This window comes from Larus michahellis, unplaced genomic scaffold (assembly GCF_964199755.1).
Source record: "Larus michahellis unplaced genomic scaffold, bLarMic1.1 SCAFFOLD_34, whole genome shotgun sequence".
Classification (NCBI taxonomy): Eukaryota; Metazoa; Chordata; class Aves; order Charadriiformes; family Laridae; genus Larus; species Larus michahellis.
In genome coordinates this window covers 695,195-713,548 of record NW_027436399.1, presented here as the reverse complement: position 1 = coordinate 713,548, position 18,354 = coordinate 695,195, and the positions used below count along the sequence as shown (strand labels likewise).

Genomic DNA, 18,354 nt, shown 5'->3' with positions numbered 1-18,354 from the left:
CTGTTTCCCAGCAGGTTCCCCTGGAGCCCCAGGGACACCTGGAGGGAGCCCCGAGGGGGCAGAGAAAGGGCTGCCTTGGGCTGGTCCTCTGCGTCTGAGCTGGGCTGGGCTCCTGGCATGGAGGGAGCTGATGGCAAGCGGGCAGCGCTGCAGAGAGACAGCTCTGCCCAGGAGCAGCTCCTCTGCCAAGCGCAGCAGGGCTGAGGGCACTGCCTGCAGGCACCCGAGAGGAGCCAGGCACAGAGAGGATAAAGGCAGCTGGGAGTGGGAGGAGAGTTCTGAGCTCATTCTCTCCTGGCTTCTCTGGTGTGGAGAAGGAGGCCGTGCTTCCGAGCAGGGATGCCCTGCTGCACCATGGCAGCGACAGTGAAGGAGGGCTGCCTTCTGCGAGGGACTGTGGCAGGGTTTTGAAGACAGGTGGGTGTGCAGGCAGGGGTGCCCAGGGCTGTCCTTGAGAGCAGGGTCCCTGCAGCCCAGGGCTCTGTGTGCCGGGGCAGGGACTCTGCTGCTTGCCAGGGTCAGCTCTCAGCCTGCCCAAGGAGTTCCCCCCCGAGCGTCTGTGGGGAGAAGCTGTGGGGAAAAGGAGAGACTCCCCTCAGGGCAGGGTCCTTTGGCTCTTTTTCGAGTGTGTGCTGTGTGGGTCAGGGCTGCCCACAGCTGCAGATCTCCCCCAGGGCACTGGCAGAGGCAGCATTTACAGAGGAAAGACAAGGCAGGGGCTGCCTGGAAGATGAAGACATTGCAGGGTCTGTGCTCTCAGCTGTCTCCTGAGGGAAAGGAGCTGTCACTGTTCCACTGAGGGATCAGCAGATCTGCCAGAAAGCTCACAAAGTGCCTTCAGCCCCTCCTCTCCCTACACACAGCACCAGCAGCACCTTTGCTTCCAGCATCAGGCTTTCTCTCCTCTCCTCCTGAGGAGCCACAAAGAGGGAGATGGCCCTGGGCAGTGCCCTGCTGCCAGGAGGGGTCTGCAGGGCAGAGCTGAGCCCCCAGCGGGTGGGATGGGCTGTGGGAGCAGGGACAGGGAGGAGACGTGGGCACAGAGCAGCAGCTCCTGGCAGGGGCAGCTCCAGGCAGCAGAGACATGGGCAAGGGCTGGGGGAAACTGCCAACACGCACTGGGGAGGGGGCGTTCAGGCATCTCTCTGTTGGTCCTTCACTGGAGACGTCTTCTGGGCATTCTCTGCTGGGCAATGAGCTGACTCTCCCCTCAGAACACCTCGTCTCCGGGACCCCAGACTCTCTGCTTTGCCTGTCCTGCTGGGCTTGCCAGCTGCCCCCAGAAAGGCAGAGCTCTCCTGTGGGATCCTAGGGAGGGCTGAGCCTTTCCCTGGGGGTCGACACTGTCCTCGCAGAGTCCTTTGATTGTCTCTGTGAGGGGTTGTGTCCTGCTCTCTCCATCACAGCTCTAACTCTGGTTTGGGAAAGAGAAGAATTTGTATATTTGTCCGTTCAAACAGTGCTCCGCTGTTCCCATATGAGTTCAGTTATTTGTTTGGGTTTGTTTTTTAAGAGGAATTTGTGTGTGAAGTCATCTTCAAGGCAGCACAAGCAGAAGCGCAGGGCAGACGGAAAAAAGACTGATGGACACGGCAGCTCTCCTAGCTTTGCACTAAACCACAGAGAACAGAGCCTTGTGTCCTGTCCTGTCTTAAGACTCCACATTTTCCACATTTTCAGTCATAAAAATGAGGATTTCTTCCCCTAAAAAGAACAGTTACCAGACGTGATGGTAGAAAATCAAAAACACACAGAAAAGGAGACTGTCTTTGCTATTTTTTGTCCTAATTTTTTTTCTGTTTTTTTCCTCCTTTGGACAAGGGCCCCATGCTAAGAAAGAGCAAATGTCCAACAGCAGCTCCATCACCCAGTTCCTCCTCCTGGCATTCGCAGACACACGGGAGCTGCAGCTCTTGCACTTCGGGCTCTTCCTGGGCATCTACCTGGCTGCCCTCCTGGGCAACGGCCTCATCATCACCACCATCGCCTGTGACCACCGCCTCCACACCCCCATGTACTTCTTCCTCCTCAACCTCTCTGTTCTGGACCTGGGCTCCATCTCTACTACTCTTCCCAAATCCATGGACAATTCCCTCTGGACACCAGGGCCATCTCCTACTTGGGATGTGTTGCACAGGTTTTTTCTTTCTTTTTCAGTGCTGCAGCAGAGTTTTCCCTTCTCACCGTCATGTCCTATGACCGCTACGTTGCCATCTGCAAACCCCTGCACTACGGGACCCTCCTGGGCAGCAGAGCTTGTGTCCACATGGCAGCAGCTGCCTGGGGCAGTGGGTTTCTCCATGCTCTCCTGCACACGGCCAATACATTTTCCCTACCCCTCTGCCAGGGCAATGCCCTGGACCAGTTCTTCTGTGAAATCCCCCAGATCCTCAAGCTCTCCTGCTCAGGCTCAGACTCCCTCAGGGAAGTTGGACTTGTTGTGGTTAGTGCCTGTTTAGCATGTGGTTGTTTTGTGTTCATCGTGCTGTCCTATGTGCAGATCTTCAGGGCCGTGCTGAGGATCCCCTCTGAGCAGGGACGGCACAAAGCCTTCTCCACGTGCCTCCCTCACCTGGCCGTGGTCTCCCTGTTTGTCAGCACTGCTGTGTTTGCCTACCTGAAGCCCCCCTCCATCTCTTCCCATGTTCTAGACCTGGTGATGGCTGTGCTGTACTCAGTGGTGCCTCCAGCAGTGAACCCCCTCATCTACAGCATGAGGAACCAGGAGCTCAAGGATGCCCTGTGGAAACTGATGACCAGATGATTTTCAGAAGCAATAAACTTCTTCGGTCTTGCTTCTTCCGCTACCACACCTTGCCACCTTGCTCTCACCTCAGCATCTTCCTTCCTTTACTGATGTCTCTCCGTCCTCCCTGGCTGTTCCTTGAAACACAAAGCCATGGGCTGATCCCGTCTCCCTCTGGGTGACTTGTTACACCACAGCACTGCCCTTGGAGTGACATTTCTTCTTCCTCATGTGCAGTCTGGACCTCCCCAGCTGCACATTGCATCGCTATTTCTTTCTCATGCTGTACCTTACGAGAAAGGAAAGGCCCATCATCTCTGAAAGCAGCCTTCAAGCACTCTCAGGTTACTGCAATACTGCCTGGAGCCCCCACAGTGCTGGGCCAAGGAACTGCAGGTCCCTCAGCTACCCCACGCAGGTCACGTGCACGAGGTCCCGCACCCCACCTTGGCAGACCTCCACTCAACACTCTCTAGTTCATCACTACTTCTCAGAAATGGGGAGCAACACACTGGGACACAGCCACGTGTGTGGGGCCACACCGGTGCTGAGTTGAGGGGGATGAGAACTCAGGTTCTCTGGGTGGCCCACGCTCCTCCTAATGCAGCCCCATATGCAGCTGGCCTTGTTCATAGTGTCCCTACTCTACGGGCTCGTAGGGCATCCCTCGTAGTGCCCAGGCTCTTCTCCTCAGAGTCTCTGCTCAGCCCGTCAGGTCCCAGCCTGTCCTGATGTATGGGCTTATTCTCCCCCTTCCCCCCCAGCACCCACCAAGGCAGGACTGACCACTTCTCCTTGTAAAACTTCAAGGGACTTCCACTGCCCGAATCCCAGAGTTTCTCAAGGTCCCGGTGGACTGAAGCACCATTTGCTCAGCTTTTAATGTTTGCACGCAGCTGGCTCATCTTGACTGGGGTGTCTCTCACAAGAGAACAGCATGAGGAGTTGCAGGGCACTACAAATACTCCTTCCTAGAGAAACTATGGGTCTGGTACTGGTCAAGCCATAGGTCTGGACCCAGAGGGGAAGTTGCCCTTTCTGGGAGGGAGCAGCAGGAACACATGGGGTTCTGCCTGGGGGTGGAAGATGAGTCAACTGAGAGCTGAAGGGCCAGCACGAGAGGGCAGGACACGGGCACCGCTGTGGTGGGTGGATGTCTTCTATGGATCCCCTGACCAGGAAGAGGAAGCAGATGAGGCCTTCTTCAGACACCTGGAAGAAACCTCATGTTTGCAGGCCCTGGTCCTCATGGCCGACCTAAACTATCCCAGCATTTGCTGAAGGGGCAAGAGAGTGAGGTGCAAACCACCCAGGAGGGGTTTGGAGCTCATTGGGGATGTCTTCCTTACAAGGGGGACTGTGATGCCATGAGGTGAAGTGCCCTGTGGGACTTCCTCCTGACAAACAGGGAAGAGCTGGTCGGGGCTGTAACAGTCAGGGACGGGAAGGTAAAGGTGAGGCTCCTGAAAGAAGCAAGCCCATAGCTTTTTCCTTTGGGTTCTTCCCCTCTTTTGTGTTGCTTTTTAAATCTTCTTTTGTTTTTCCCCCTCACAGCCAGAATGATTTACCAAAACTGGTTTTCAGCGAGAAAGTGGTCAGTGACTGAGGACCTTTCCCTCCTCCCTGTCTTGCTTACCTTTACTTCCCACGTCTCCTCATTTGTCACTATCTCCATGCCACTTTCTCCACTTTCTGAGGTGTTTTCTCTTCCAATAGAATTCCTTTTAGCGTATCCTAAATGATGTATTTAAATAAGACTAGAGGAAGAACTAGAGGAAAAAGACTAGCTTGAGAAACACCAATTGTGGTCTCCATTTACTGTAAAGAGACTCTTGGGTAAAGAGCGCATGTGCAATAACTTACCTACTGTTTCTAGTGAAGTCCTACTCTAACTCCCCTAATAACTTTGTTCTTTGTACATCAAAGGATGTCTTCTTGCTCTCAGATGATTCTCCTCTCCATTCTGTTTTCCTTCCAGCCTCTGCGCGAATGTCCCCATGAACCTCTTTTCTCGTCCTTCTACGTTCTTTCGCTCTGTCTCATCTTCTTTTAACCTCCTGAAGCATTGTTTCCTCCACTGACCGTCTGACATTACTCACTGCAGCTTGGATGCAAACTATTGAACCATACCAGTGTCACGGAGTTCCTTCTTTTGGGCTTCCCCTCCCTCCACCATCAGGAGGTGCCTAATGGCAATAACTCTCTGGGCTTTGGACCTGGTTATCTTAGTTTGCCCTTTTGAGAGGCCTGGTTGACAGAGTCCCCTGGGAGGCAGTCCTGAAGGGCAAAAGAAGTCCAGGAAGGCAGGACGTTTTTCAAGAAGGAACTTTTAAAGGCGCAGGATCAGGCCATCCCCATGTGCCTAAACACAAGCTGGTGGGGAAGAAGACTGGCCTGGCCGAACAGAGAGCTTTGTCTCAAACTCAGGGGAAAAAAGGAGATTATGACATTTTGAAGAAGGGGGAGGCAACTCAGGAGGAGTACAAGGATATTGTGAGGCTATGCAGGGAAAAAATTAGAAAGGCCAATGCCCAACTAGGTCTTTACCTGGCTAATGTCATAACAGACACTAAAACATGTTTCTATGATTACATTAGAAACACAAAGAGAGCTAAGGAGAATCCCCATCCTTTATTGGATATGGCGGAAAACATAGTGACAAAGGATGAGGAAAAGGCTGAGGTACTTAATACCTTCTTTGCCTCCGTCTTTACTAGTAAGACCAGCAGTTCTCTGGGTACTCAGCCCCTGAGCGGGAAGACAGGGATGGGGAGCAGCATGAAGCCCCCATAATCCAAAGGGAATAGTGAGGGACCTGCTACAGCACTTAGACATACACAAATCTATGGGGCCAGATGGGTTCCACCCACAGGTACTGAGGGAGCTGTCGGAGATGCTCACCAAGCCGCTTTCCATCATTTATCAGCAGTCCTGGCAAAGCGGGGAGGTGCCAGTTAAGTGGAGGTTAGTAAAGGTGACGCCCATCAACATAAACGGCCAGAAGGAGGATCCTGGGAAGTACAGGCCTGTCAGTCTGACCTCGGTGTGGGGAAGATCATGGAACAGATCATCCTGAGTGCCATCATGTGGCACATGAGGGCAACCAGGTGATCAGGCCCCGTCAGCATGGGTTCATGAAAGTCAGGTCCTGCTTGACAAACCTGATCTCCTTCTATGAGAAGGTGACCCACTTAGTGGATGAGGGAAAGGCTGTGGATGTTCTTTACCTGGACTTTAGAAACGCCTTTGACAGCATTTCCCAAAGCATTCTCCCTGAGAAACTGGCTGCCCGTGGCTTGGACGGGAGTACTCTATGCCAGGTGAAAACCTGGCTGGATGGCTGAGCCAAAGAGTGGCCAAAGTGGTGGTGAACAAAGTTTAATGCAGGTGGCAGCTGGTCACAAGTGGTTTTCCCCAGGGCCTACAACTGGGGCCAGTTCCTTTTAATGTCTTTATCAATGATCTGGATGAGGGGATCGAGTGCACCCTCAATAAGGTTGCAGACGACACCAGGTTGGTTGGCAGTGTCGACCTGCTTGAGGGTAGAAAGGCTTTGCAGAGGGATCTGGACAGGCTGGATCGATGGGCAGAGGCCAGTGGCCTGAGGTTCAACAAAGCCAAGTGCCGGGTCCTACACTTGGGTCATGAAAACCCAATGCAGCACTACAGGCTTGGAAGTGGCGAGGTGGCTGCTGATGTCTTCTCCCAAGTAACGAGTTACATGACAAGAGGAAATGGCCAGGAGTTGTGCCAGGGAAGGTTTAGATTGGATAGTAGGAAAAACATTTCTTCACTGAAAGGTTTGTCAAGCACTGGAATACTTTTATTTTCAGCCAAATCAAAGGGATTTGGTTGGTATGAGACAGACAAGTTTAAACACATGGGGGATGGAGGGCCCTGGGGACAGCCCAGTCCAAAAATCCAACCCCAACAAATCTAGCCCAAAAAGAAAAACCGAACCCAAACACCCCCAACCCAAAAAAACCCAACCAAAACCACCCCAAAATCCACTCCAAACAACTAAAAATCCAACGCTTCAAAAAGCCCAACCCCAAAAATCGAGTCCTCAAACCCCAAAATCTAATCAAAAAACCATAAACCGAACCCCCAAAAACCCAATCCCAAAAAACCCAAACAAAAAAACCCAACCCCAAATTCAACCCAAACAACCCGAAAAATCCAACCTGAAAAATCAAACCCCAAAAATCAAACCCCAAAAATCCAACCTGAAAAACCCAAAATGCAACCCAAAATATCACTCAAAAAACATAAAATCCACCCCAAAAAATCCAAGCCCAAAAAATCCAAGCCAAAAAAAGTAAAGCCCAAAAATTCCAAAATCCAAGCCAAAATCCAACCATTAAAAAAAACCCCACTCCAACTTCAAACCCAACCAACCCAAAATCCCAGGGCTCAAGGCCAGCTTGGACGGCGTTGGAGGAACCTGACCTGCTTGAACATGTCCCTGCCGATGGCAGCCCCACCACTGCGGGCAGCACATCAGCGGTTGCCATGTCACCACCGCCAGACACTCAGCGCTGGCCCTGCCACTGTCATGTCACAATGGCTGCCTGACACACCCATGCAGGGGTAAAAATCAAACCCAAAAAACCCAACCCCAAAATCCAACCCAAAAAATCAAACCCAAAAAAGTCCAAAACCCAACTCCAAACAACCCAATCCCCAAAAAACCCAACCCAAAATTCAACCCAACCTACTGCAAAAATCCAATCCAAAAAGTCCAACCCCAAAAATCCAACCCAAAAACCCAAAATCCAACCCAAAATCTAACTGAAAAAAACCCCAAATCCACCCCAAAAAATCCAAGCCCAAAAAACCCAAGCCCAAACATCCAACCCAAAAAAATCCAAAATCCAATCCAAAATCCAACCCAACAAAGCAAAATCCACCCCAACATCCAACCCAACCCACCCAAAATCCCAGGGCTCAAGGCCAGCTTGGATGGCGTTGGAGGAACCTGACCTGCTTGAACATGTCCCTGCCGATGGCAGCCCCACCACTGCAGGCAGCACATCAGCAGTTGCCATGCCACCACCGCCAGACACTCAGCGCTGGCCCTGCCGCCCTCATGTCACAATGGCTGCCTGACACGCCCGTGCAGGGGTGAAAATCTAACCCCAAAAATCCAACCCAAGAAATACAATCAAAAATCCAACCCAAAATCCAACGCAAAAATTCAAACCCAAAAAAATCCAAACCCTGAACCCAGAAAAATCCAACCCCAAAAAACCCAACATTAAATTCAACCCAACCCACTTGAAATTTCTAACCCGAAAAATCAAACCCAAAAAACCCAAAATATGACCCAACATCTAACTGAAAAAAAACAACAATCCACCCCAAAAAATCCAATCCGAAAAAATCCAACCCAAAATTTCTAACCCGAAAAATCCAACCCGAAAAAAATGAAAAACCCCACCCAAAATCCAACCCGAAATTTAGCTCGGTTAACAGAAAAAATCTAACCTTAAAAATCCAACCCGAAAAACCCCAAATCCAACCCAAAATACAACAACAACAACAAAAAACCATAAAAAAGCCAATCTAAAAAATCCAACCCCAAAAAACCCAAATACTCAATGGAAAACTCAACGAAAAAATCCAACATAAAAAATCCAACCCTAAAAAAACCCGCAAAAAACCCCAAATCCAACCTAAACGACCCAAAATCCCAGGGCTCAAGGCCAGCTTGGACGGCGTTGGAGGAACCTGACCTGCTTGAACATGTCCCTTCTGATGGCAGCCCCACCACTGCGGGCAGCACATCAGCGGTTGCCATGCCACCACCGCCAGACACTCAGCGCTGGCCCTGCCGCCCTCATGTCACAATGGCTGCCTGACACGCCCGCACAGGGGTAAAAATCAAACCCCAAAATTCCAACCAACCAACCCATAATTAAACCCAAAATCCAACCCCAAAACATGAACCCCAAAAAACAACTTAAATAAATGAAAAAAACAACCCCAAAAATCTAACACGAACAATCCGACCCAAAGAATCCAGTCCAGGAAACTCAACATCCAATCCAAAAGCCAAATCAAAAAACCCAAAATCCACCCCAAACTCCAACCCAACAAACCCAGAATCCCGGGGCACAAGGCCAGGTTGGACTAACAGCGTTCTGACCTGTATCAGGAACAGTGTGGCCAGCAGGACTAGAGAAGTGACTGTCCCCCTGTACTGGGCACTGGTGAGGCCCCAGCTCGAGTGCTGTGTCCAGTTTTGCGCCCCTCACCACAAAAATACACTGAGGGGCTGGAGCAGGTCCAGAGAAGAGCAATGAAGCTGGTGAGGAGTCTGGAGAACAAGTCTGATGAGGAGCAGCTGAGGGAGCTGGGGCTGTTTAGCCTGGAGAAAAGGAGGCTGAGGGGAGACCTTCTCGCTCTCTACAACTCCCTGAAAGGAGGGTGTACAGAGGTGGGGGTCGGTCTCTTCTCCCAAGAAACAAGCAACAGGAGAAGAGGAAAGGGCCACAAGTTGCCCCAGCAGAGGTTTAGACTGGATATTAGGAACAATCTTTCCCCTGAAAGGTTTTTCAAGCATTGGAACAGGCTGCGCAGGGAAGTGGCTGAGGCACCATCCCTGGAGGTAATTAAAAGACGGGTAGACAGAGCGATGGCACCTCTCGCTCCAGAGGCACCCAGCTGCGGCCACCACAGCCAGTCTCCCAGCAAGCGGCTCTAGAGAGCAGACGCACATTGTTGCATCGTCACGTTGCCGCGACACCGCACTGCACATTGTCATGTTGCCACGCCGCTGCCCAGCTGCTGCCCAGCCACCACGGGGCCCACCTGGAGGCCCGTCTGGACACGCGTGTGGGCCACTTGCTCTCGCTTTGGATAGTCAAGATGTGGCTTGGACTCTAAAAATGACTGGCTGGATCCTAAAAATGCTTGTTTAGAGCTTGACAATGGGTCTTTGAATCTTAAAATGGGCTTTGGAACTTGTAAATGAGGCTTTGTACCTAAAAATGAAGCTTTGGGTTCAAATGCATGATAATTTGGTCCCTAAAAGAGGGGTTTGGACCATAAAAATTAAGGTTTTGACATCCAAGATGCATCTTGGACCCTAAAACTGACTGGCTTAATCCTACAAATGCCTCTTTGGAGCCTGAAATAGAAGCTTTGGAAACAAAAAATGCGTTTTTGTGCTCTTGAAAGGAGACTTTACAAAACACAACTGAGCCTGGGGGCCCCTCCCCAGCCCCCAGTGGGGTCGACAGTGTCCCCTGGTCTCACTGTGACACGGAGGTGGACAAAACTGACGCTGCCATGGAACCAGCCCAGCAGGCGGCCGCTGTCCCCACAGCCCTGGGCATAGGGCACCTGTGGGGACAGGGAGGGGGACAAGAGACCTGGAGGGACAGAGACAGGGCTGGGGACAGTGGTGTGGCCAGGACACCACACCTGTGGGGACAGCGATGGGGACATGGCACCTACAGGGATGACACTGGGGTCAGGGATAGGGTCAGCTGCAGGTTGTACACCTGTCTCTCCTCTGCGCTCCAACACGGGGAAGTCAGGGGGCTGAATCTGGCACGTGTGTCCCCCTCCCCGCAGTGTCCCCACACCCCAAGGTGCTCTCCCCATCTCCTCAGTGTCCCCCCCAAACCTGTGAGCAGCAGAAGGGTCCACGTCACCTCCGTGCTGGTGACGACCGCCTGTCTGACGCCGAGGGAGGAGGGGAAGCTGATGCAGAAGATGTGCTGGACGTCGGCTGGGTCGAACACCTCCAGGGTGTCGCTCTGCTTCTGCTCCGTCAGCATGCAGGCGTGGGGGGGCTCCCCACGGGGATCCACTGTCACTGTGGGGAGGAGGGGACGGTCACCCAGCATGGCGGTGGCAGGGGGGGAAGGGGGAGTGAGGGGTCGGCATACATCCCTGACGCCGTGGGAGAGGGCCTGGCAGGAGCAGGCGTGACGGCCAGAGTCACGGAGCAAGAGGTGGGTCCTGCTGTAACCCAGGAGGAAGAGGTGCTGCTGGGCAAGCGCCAGCTTGTCGTAGCCATGAGAGGGGGAGACAGGATGGAGGCCATCAGTGCTCGCTGCCAGCCGCAGCCCAGGCTCTGCAGGTACAGCCCCTTGGCGTCTGGAGAGGGGGACGCCGTGACATTGTCACTGGCTGTGGGACAAAGTGCCACCACCCCCACGCCCCCGTGGCAACGGCCGACTCCCAGTTGAGGATGGCGGCCCTCTTGCAGGGCCAGGCGCTGGAGGGGGAGAGGGGTGCGGAGGGGAGGCAGCGGCACGTCGGGTCCAGGCTCAGCAGGTCGCGCAGCGTCAGGAAGGAGATGATGTGCAGCAGCTGTGGGGAGAGAGGGGCGGAGAGCATCAACCCTGGGCACCCCCGGCTTTGAGGGGCAGGCCCCAGCACCGCCATCTCCCCCTGCTCAACGCACCGTCTCGGGGGGGCGTCCTCCCCCTCCTCACAAGCCTTCAGGCTGCTGTGGCGTCGCTTGGGCTGGCGGGAGGGGAGTGGGTGAGGTGATGGTGGGCGGCCCCGCAGCCAGCATCCCCCTCCTCCTCCTGGGTGCTCAGGCTGCACAGCAGCAGCACCCGCCCTTCCCCTGAGGTGATGCTGCCTCCGATTGGTCCCCTCGGCTGTCACTCTGCCCTGGGTTGGGGCCTGCCCTGCCTAGAGGCGGCTGCTGATTGGCTCCCAGGTGGTAAGGCTGCCCAGACACAGGTCACCTGAGGTGATGCCATCTCTGACTGGCTGCCTGGGCTGTCACTCTGCCCAGGATCTTTTCTTTCATTGGCTCTACTTCTGCCTTGCTCCTCCCATCAACTGATGGGTAAGACGCTTATCAATCATCTGTGTGCTGCTCAAACTCCAGCTGTGATTGGTGGAGCCCACATGCCCTGCCCCCACATGGTGCCAAGGGTTGGTTTTGACTCCTGCCACCTTCCCTGCAGGCCTCGAAGCTTGATTGGTTGGTTACACATCAATCGTGTGCCTTGCCCCCGCCTCCTCAAAGCTGATTGGCTATTCAGGGCCCATAGGCGGGACACAGAGGGGAGGGCGGACGTTGCCAGGCGACAAGCTGCGCCTTTGGGCTCAGACCGTCAGGTTGGAACTGTGGGCCCTGAAGAAATGTTCTGGGTCAGAAAAGATGGCTTTGAGTCCCAAAACTGAGGATTTCAGCCTTAAAAATGGGGCTCTGGCAGGGCTCCAGCCAGGCTGGAGGGGACAAGAGGATAAAAGGAGTTCCCCGGGCATAGAGAAAGGCAGCGGGAGGGCTCTGGGTGGCACCCAAGGGCACACGGAGGGCCGTGGTGGGTACCCAGAGGCACGCCAAGGGCTCGGGGTGGGCATCGAGAGGCAGCCAGAGGGCTCTGGGCTGCGGCAAAGGGCACATCTAGAGCCCAGGGCCGCACCAAGGGGCAAGCAGAGGGCCTTAGGAAGCACGCAAAGAGAAATGGAGGTCCTTGGGAGGCACCCAAAGGCCATTTGGTGGCCCCTCAGCTGCCCCGAAAGGCCCACACACTGGTCCCGGGGGGACAGGGGAAGGAAACAGGCCTTGAGAAGACAAGAGGAGGGGTCCCGTGGCAAAGACAACAAGCTGAAGCCCATCCATTGGCAGGACACCAAAAGGCCCAGCGAGGGCCCTGGGTGGGAACCCAAAGGCCCATCAGGGCTCTTGAGGGGACCAGAGGATAAAGGCACAGAAGGCGGCGCAGCCTTCAGCAGCACCTGCAGATGGGACTCGCCTGCGGCATGAGTAGAGCTTTGCAGGGCTGGACCAGCCCCTCAGAGAGCCCAGCTGCAAAGCTTCCTACACAAGGCTAAAACCTTGGCTGCTTTTCTCTTCCCTACTTCACATTCCCTGTAAAACGGGGTCTTAGCCTGACCAGGGCTGTAGGAGGGAGGAAGACGAGGGAAAACGTTGCAGGGAAAATGCCCAGACACGGTGTGGCCTGGCGTGACTCCTGTAGGTACAAGCAAGCCCTTGAGAGCGTCCTGGTTTGAGGTAAAGCAGAACCAATTTTGTGTTCAGTAATTTTACTCTGCAGCCAAGCCTCTTCTAACCAACTGAACTCTCCGACATTAACAGCGTATTGTCCAGGCACTGTTCGCTCCCAGAGAGATAAGACCTGGTTGTTTCTAGTTTATGCCAAGGAACGGTGTGCAGAGAGGCTCCTGCTCATCCTTATTGCTGTCACAGCCAAGCTCAGCAAACTGTGTTATTTGCCCCGTTGGAGGGGGGGAAGCGGAGAAGCGTAGAGGGGCGGCACCTGCGGGGAGGAGGGGACAGGACGGGGGATCCCAAACTGACCCACGGGGTATTCCATCCCACCTGCCCCACGCTCAGTATAAAAGCTGAGGGATCACATGGGGCAGTCTCTTCTTTCGACGGCCGACGTCCCAGGAGGACTCTGTCAGTTCATCTGACTTTAATCCTGAACCGTGCATTCCCAAACCCAGATCGGGAATCCAGCTCCCGTCCATCGCTGAGTCCAGTCTGGGACTTTCCCAGTGCCTGCCGGTGACGTGATCGTCATCCTGGGAGTCTGATACAGTTTTGTGCATATCGTATAGATTTCAATAGTTTGTTTTTATTTTATTATTTTATTAAAGTAGTTAGTTGCTTCTGTGACTCCAGAGGTGTAATGCCGGGACTGCTGAAGGCCTTCTGTTGGCTGGCGAGCATCTCGCTCAGCGCCTCAGGGGAGGGGTGGGAGGAGAGTCCGTGAGCTCTCCTCTTTGATTTCTCCTGCTTCCTCTGCAGGTGGGACTGTTGGAGGGAGGCTGAGAGGTGGCAAGACCTTCCTTGGTTGAAGCTTCTCTGAATTCTGCTCTGACATCCTTTCTTCCTCTGACTTCTTCTTCAAGGTTTCCACAACTTCAGGGTCAATGGTTCTGGCATACCCGACCGATTCTGCACGCAGCTGCTGAATTCTGGAGATGGCTTTTTGCGTGCTCTCCTTGGCAGTCTGGCGACTCACTCGAGAGACTGGCAGTCTGGCGACTCACTCGAGAGACATCAGCAGCCTTTTGCAGCGGCTGCAAGATGAGCAGCTTTGCCCTCTTGCTTGCTTCTGGGATCTGCCATTCCGATGCTCTGGGTGATCCTGGTCCTTTCACCATGGCCCAAAGCTTCAGGGTCTCAGGAAACTGGCAGACAAAGTCCTGCTCAAACTGAGAAGCTACAAAGGATGACAAGGTGGAGCTAACGCTTCCAACAGCCTCTTTGGTCGCTTTGTCAATAGAAGAGTGGGAAGAAGCTCTGTTGGAAGCTGCTTGTTGCGCCTCCCTCCATCTCTCTTCTCCAGATCTTCCTGCTTGGGTGGCTCTGCCGGCAACGAGCTCTGATAGCTTCTGCCTGGCTGCCGGCCCTGGCTCAGCTGCACCAGACGTGCTGGATACCGACTGCTCCCCAACGCTCTCCAACACACTGGCCACAATCTCTCGAGCCACCAGTCTAATTTCACCCTGACGATCCACAGAAGAAGTGTCCAAAGGATCTGCCCCTCTGGCACTGGCAACCAAGCTTCCGCTGACCTCATCGGGGGCCCTCCTTAAGACGTGGACGGACTGGTCCAGCGCCTTCACCTGCTCCAGCACTTCCTCGACCATGGTCTCGGCCTTCTCTTTAGCCTCCTGGTCTTTGGCCAGCGTAGCCTGCAGCAGCGTAGGCTGGATGCTTTTAGGCGCTTCTTCTTCTTTGGCACACTTTGGAGACTAGAATGAGGAGCAGATGATGAGGGACTGTGTTCCTTCACGTCGGTTTGCCTTCCTCTTCCTCCTCACAGGACCCCTGCCCAGAGGAGTCCCTAGCAGTCCAGCTTGAAAACCTCTGGTTTCTCTGTAGGCTAGCGGGCACAGGGAGGTTTCTGGCTTCCTGTGGCCACGAGCCAAGTGTTGTGGGCACTTCTTGGCATCCAGCAGGTGCCATGTTGCTTAGAGCAAAGGGCACTGTACCTGCCCTGGACCTCAGCACGGTGAACCAGGTGCCACGGGCCGGCCCTCCACTGCAAGCTAGTGGCTGCCTGAGTACCGCAGATCGTGTCTGGAGGACAGGCCCCAGGGCACAGCGAGCCCCCGCACGGGCTGGTACTTCCAGTGGGCTCATTGGCTCCAGCCGCGGGAGGCGCTGGGCAGCGTTGCAGAGCGGAGGGAAAGTGGTGGAAGGTACTGGACCAGGCTCCTTGCTCCAGTCTCTTCTGCCACAGGTCCCAGCCGCTCACGGGGCACTGCTGCCCTGTATCAGGGGACAGTTTGCCCCTTTTCAAGGCCAAATGCCAAGAAGAGTTTTTTTGAGAGCAAAAAAGGAAACAATCCCTTTTCTTTTGGCACCTGGCTGTTGTCTGACAGCCCAAGGAAATGTCCTTGGGACAGGAGGCAGTCTGAAAGTCGAGAAAGTCCAAAAAACCCTCTTTTTTTGGGTTGCATTTTAGGGTTTTTTTTTTGGATTTTGTTTTTGGCCTTGATTTTTCCCTTTGCGTGGGCGTGTCAGGCAGCCATTGTGACATGAGGGCGGCAGGGCCAGCGCTGAGTGTCTGGCGGTGGTGGCATGGCAACCGCTGATGTGCTGCCCGCAGTGGTGGGGCTGCCATCAGAAGGGACATGTTTAATCAGGTCAGGTTCCTCCAACGCCATACAGCCTGGCCTTGACCCCTGGGATTTTGGGTCATTTAGGTTGGATTTGGGGTTTTTTGCGGTTTTTTTTAGGGTTGGATTTTTTATGTTGGATTTTTTGGTTGAGTTTTCCATTGAGTATTTGGGGTTTTGGGGGTTGGATTTTTTAGATTGGATTTTTTATGTTTTTTTTGTTGTTGTTGTTGTATTTTGGGTTGGATTTGGGGTTTTTCGGGTTGCATTTTTAAGGTTGGATTTTTTCTGTTAACCGAGCTGAATTTCGGGTTGGATTTTGGGTGGGGTTTTTCATTTTTTTCGGGTTGGATTTTTCGGGTTAGAAATTTTGGGTTGGATTTTTTCGGATTGGATTTTTTGGGGTGGATTGTTGGTTTTTTTCAGTTAGATGTTGGGTCATATTTTGGGTTTTTTGGGTTTGATTTTTTGTGTTAGAAATTTCAAGTGGGTTGGGTTGAATTTAGTGTTGGGTTTTTTGGGGTTGGATTTTTCTGGGTTCAGGTTTTGGATTTTTTTGGGTTTGAATTTTTGTGTTGGAATTTGGGTTGGATTTTTGATTGTATTTCTTGGGTTGGATTTTTGGGGTTAGATTTTCACCCCTGCACGGGCGTGTCAGGCAGCCATTATGACATGAGGGCGGCAGGGCCAGCGCTGAGTGTCTGGCGGTGGTGGCATGGCAACTGCTGATGTGCTGCCCGCAGTGGTGGGGCTGCCATCAGAAGGGACATGTTCAAGCAGGTCAGGTTCCTCCAACACCGTCCAAGCTGGCCTTGAGCCCTGGGATTTTGGGTGGGTTGGGTTGGATGTTGGAGTGGATTTTGTTTTGATGGTTTGGATTTTGGATTGGATTTTGGATTTTTTTGGGTTGGATATTTGGGCGTGGGTTTTTTGGGGTGGATTTGGTTTTTTTTCAGTTAGATTTTGGGTTGGATTTTGTTTTTTTGGGTTGGATTTTTGGGGTTGGACTTTTTGGATTGGAATTTTGTGGTTGGTTGGGTTGAATTTTGGGTTCTTTTTGGGGGGTATTGGGTTGTTTGGAGTTGGGTTTTGGACTTTTTTGGGTTTGATTTTTTGGGTTGGGTTTTGGGGTTGGGTTTTTTGGGTTTGATTTTTACCCCTGCATGGGCGTGTCAGGCAGCCATTGTGACAAGAGGGTGGCAGGGCCAGCGCTGAGTGTCTGGCGGTGGTGGCATGGCAACCGCTGATGTGCTGCCCGCAGTGGTGGGGCCGCCATCGGCAGGGACATGTTCAAGCAGGTCAGGTTCCTCCAACGCCGTCCAAGCTGGCCTTGACCCCTGGGATTTTGGGTCGGTTGGGTTTGAAGTTGGAGTGGGTTTTTTTTTAATGGTTGGATTTTGGCTTGGATTTTGGATTTTTTGGGCTTTACTTTTTTTGGCTTGGATTTTTTGGGCTTGGATTTTTTGGGGTGGATTTTATGTTTTTTGAGTGATATTTTGGGTTGGATTTTGGGTTTTTCAGGTTGGACTTTTGGGCTTTGATTTTTGGGGTTTGATTTTTTGGGTTGGATTTTTCGGGTTGTTTGGGTTGAATTTGGGGTTGGGTTTTTTTGTTTGGGTTTTTTGGGATTCGGTTTTTTGGGGTTCGGTTTATGTTTTTTTGATTAGATTTTGGGTTTTGGGGACTGGATTTTTGGGGTTGGGCTTTTTGAAGCGTTGGATTTTTAGTTGTTTGGAGTGGATTTTGGGGTGGTTTTGGTTGGGTTTTTTTGGGTTGGGGGTGTTTGGGTTCGGTTTTTCTTTTTGGGCTAGATTTGTTGGGGTTGGATTTTTGGACTGGGCTGTCCCCAGGGCCCTCCATCCCCCATGTGTTTAAACTTGCCTGTCTCATACCAACCAAATCCCTTTGATTTGGCTGAAAATAAAAGTATTCCAGTGCTTGACAAACCTTTCAGTGAAGAAATTTTTTTCCTACTATCCAATCTAAACCTTCCCTGGCACAACTCCTGGCCATTTCCTCTTGTCACGTAACTCGTTACTTGGGAGAAGACACCAACAGCCACCTCGCCACTTCCAAGCCTGTAGTGCTGCATTGGGTTTTTGTGACCCAAGTGTAGGACCCGGCACTTGGCTGTGTCGAACCTCAGGCCACTGGCCTCTGCCCATCGATCCAGCCTGTCCAGATCCCTCTGCAAAGCCTTTCTTCCCTCAAGCAGGTCGACACTGCCAACCAACCTGGTGTCGTCTGCAACCTTATTGAGGGTGCACTCGATCCCCTCATCCAGATCATTGATAAAGACATTAAAAGGAACTGGCCCCAGTTGTAGGCCCTGGGGAAAACCACTTGTGACCAGCTGCCACCTGCATTAAACTTTGGTCACCACCACTTTGGCCACTCTTTGGCTCAGCCATCCAGCCAGGTTTTCACCTGGCATAGAGTACTCCCGTCCAAGCCACGGGCAGCCAGTTTCTCAGGGAGAATGCTTTGGGAAATGCTGTCAAAGGCGTTTCTAAAGTCCAGGTAAAGAACATCCACAGCCTTTCCCTCATCCACTAAGGGGGTCACCTTCTCAGAGAAGGAGATCAGGTTTGTCAAGCAGGACCTGACTTTCATGAACCCATGCTGACGGGGCCTGATCACCTGGTTGTCCTCATGTGCCACATGATGGCACTCAGGATGATCTGTTCCATGATCTTCCCCACACCGAGGTCAGACTGACAGGGCGGTAGTTCCCAGGATCCTCCTTCTGGCCGTTCATGTTGATGGGCATCACCTTTACTAACCTCCACTTAACTGGCACCTCCCCGCTTTGCCAGGACTGCTGATAAATGATGGAAAGCGGCTTGGTGAGCATCTCCGACAGCTCCCTCAGTACCTGTGGGTGGAACCCATCTGGCCCCATAGATTTGTGTATGTCTAAGTGCTGTAGCAGGTCCCTCACTATTCCCTTTGGATTATGAGGGCTTCATGCTGCTCCCCATCCCTGTCTTCCCGCTCAGGGGCTGAGTACCCAGAGAACTGCTGGTCTTACTAGT

The 18,354-nt window shown here is 52.9% G+C and overlaps 1 pseudogene; it reads left to right on the top strand.

Annotated features, from left to right (window-relative positions):
• Positions 1 to 1,650: 1,650 nt before the first annotated feature.
• On the top strand, positions 1,651 to 2,764 carry LOC141737305 (olfactory receptor 14J1-like; annotated as a pseudogene).
• The last annotated feature ends 15,590 nt before the right edge of the window (positions 2,765 to 18,354 follow it).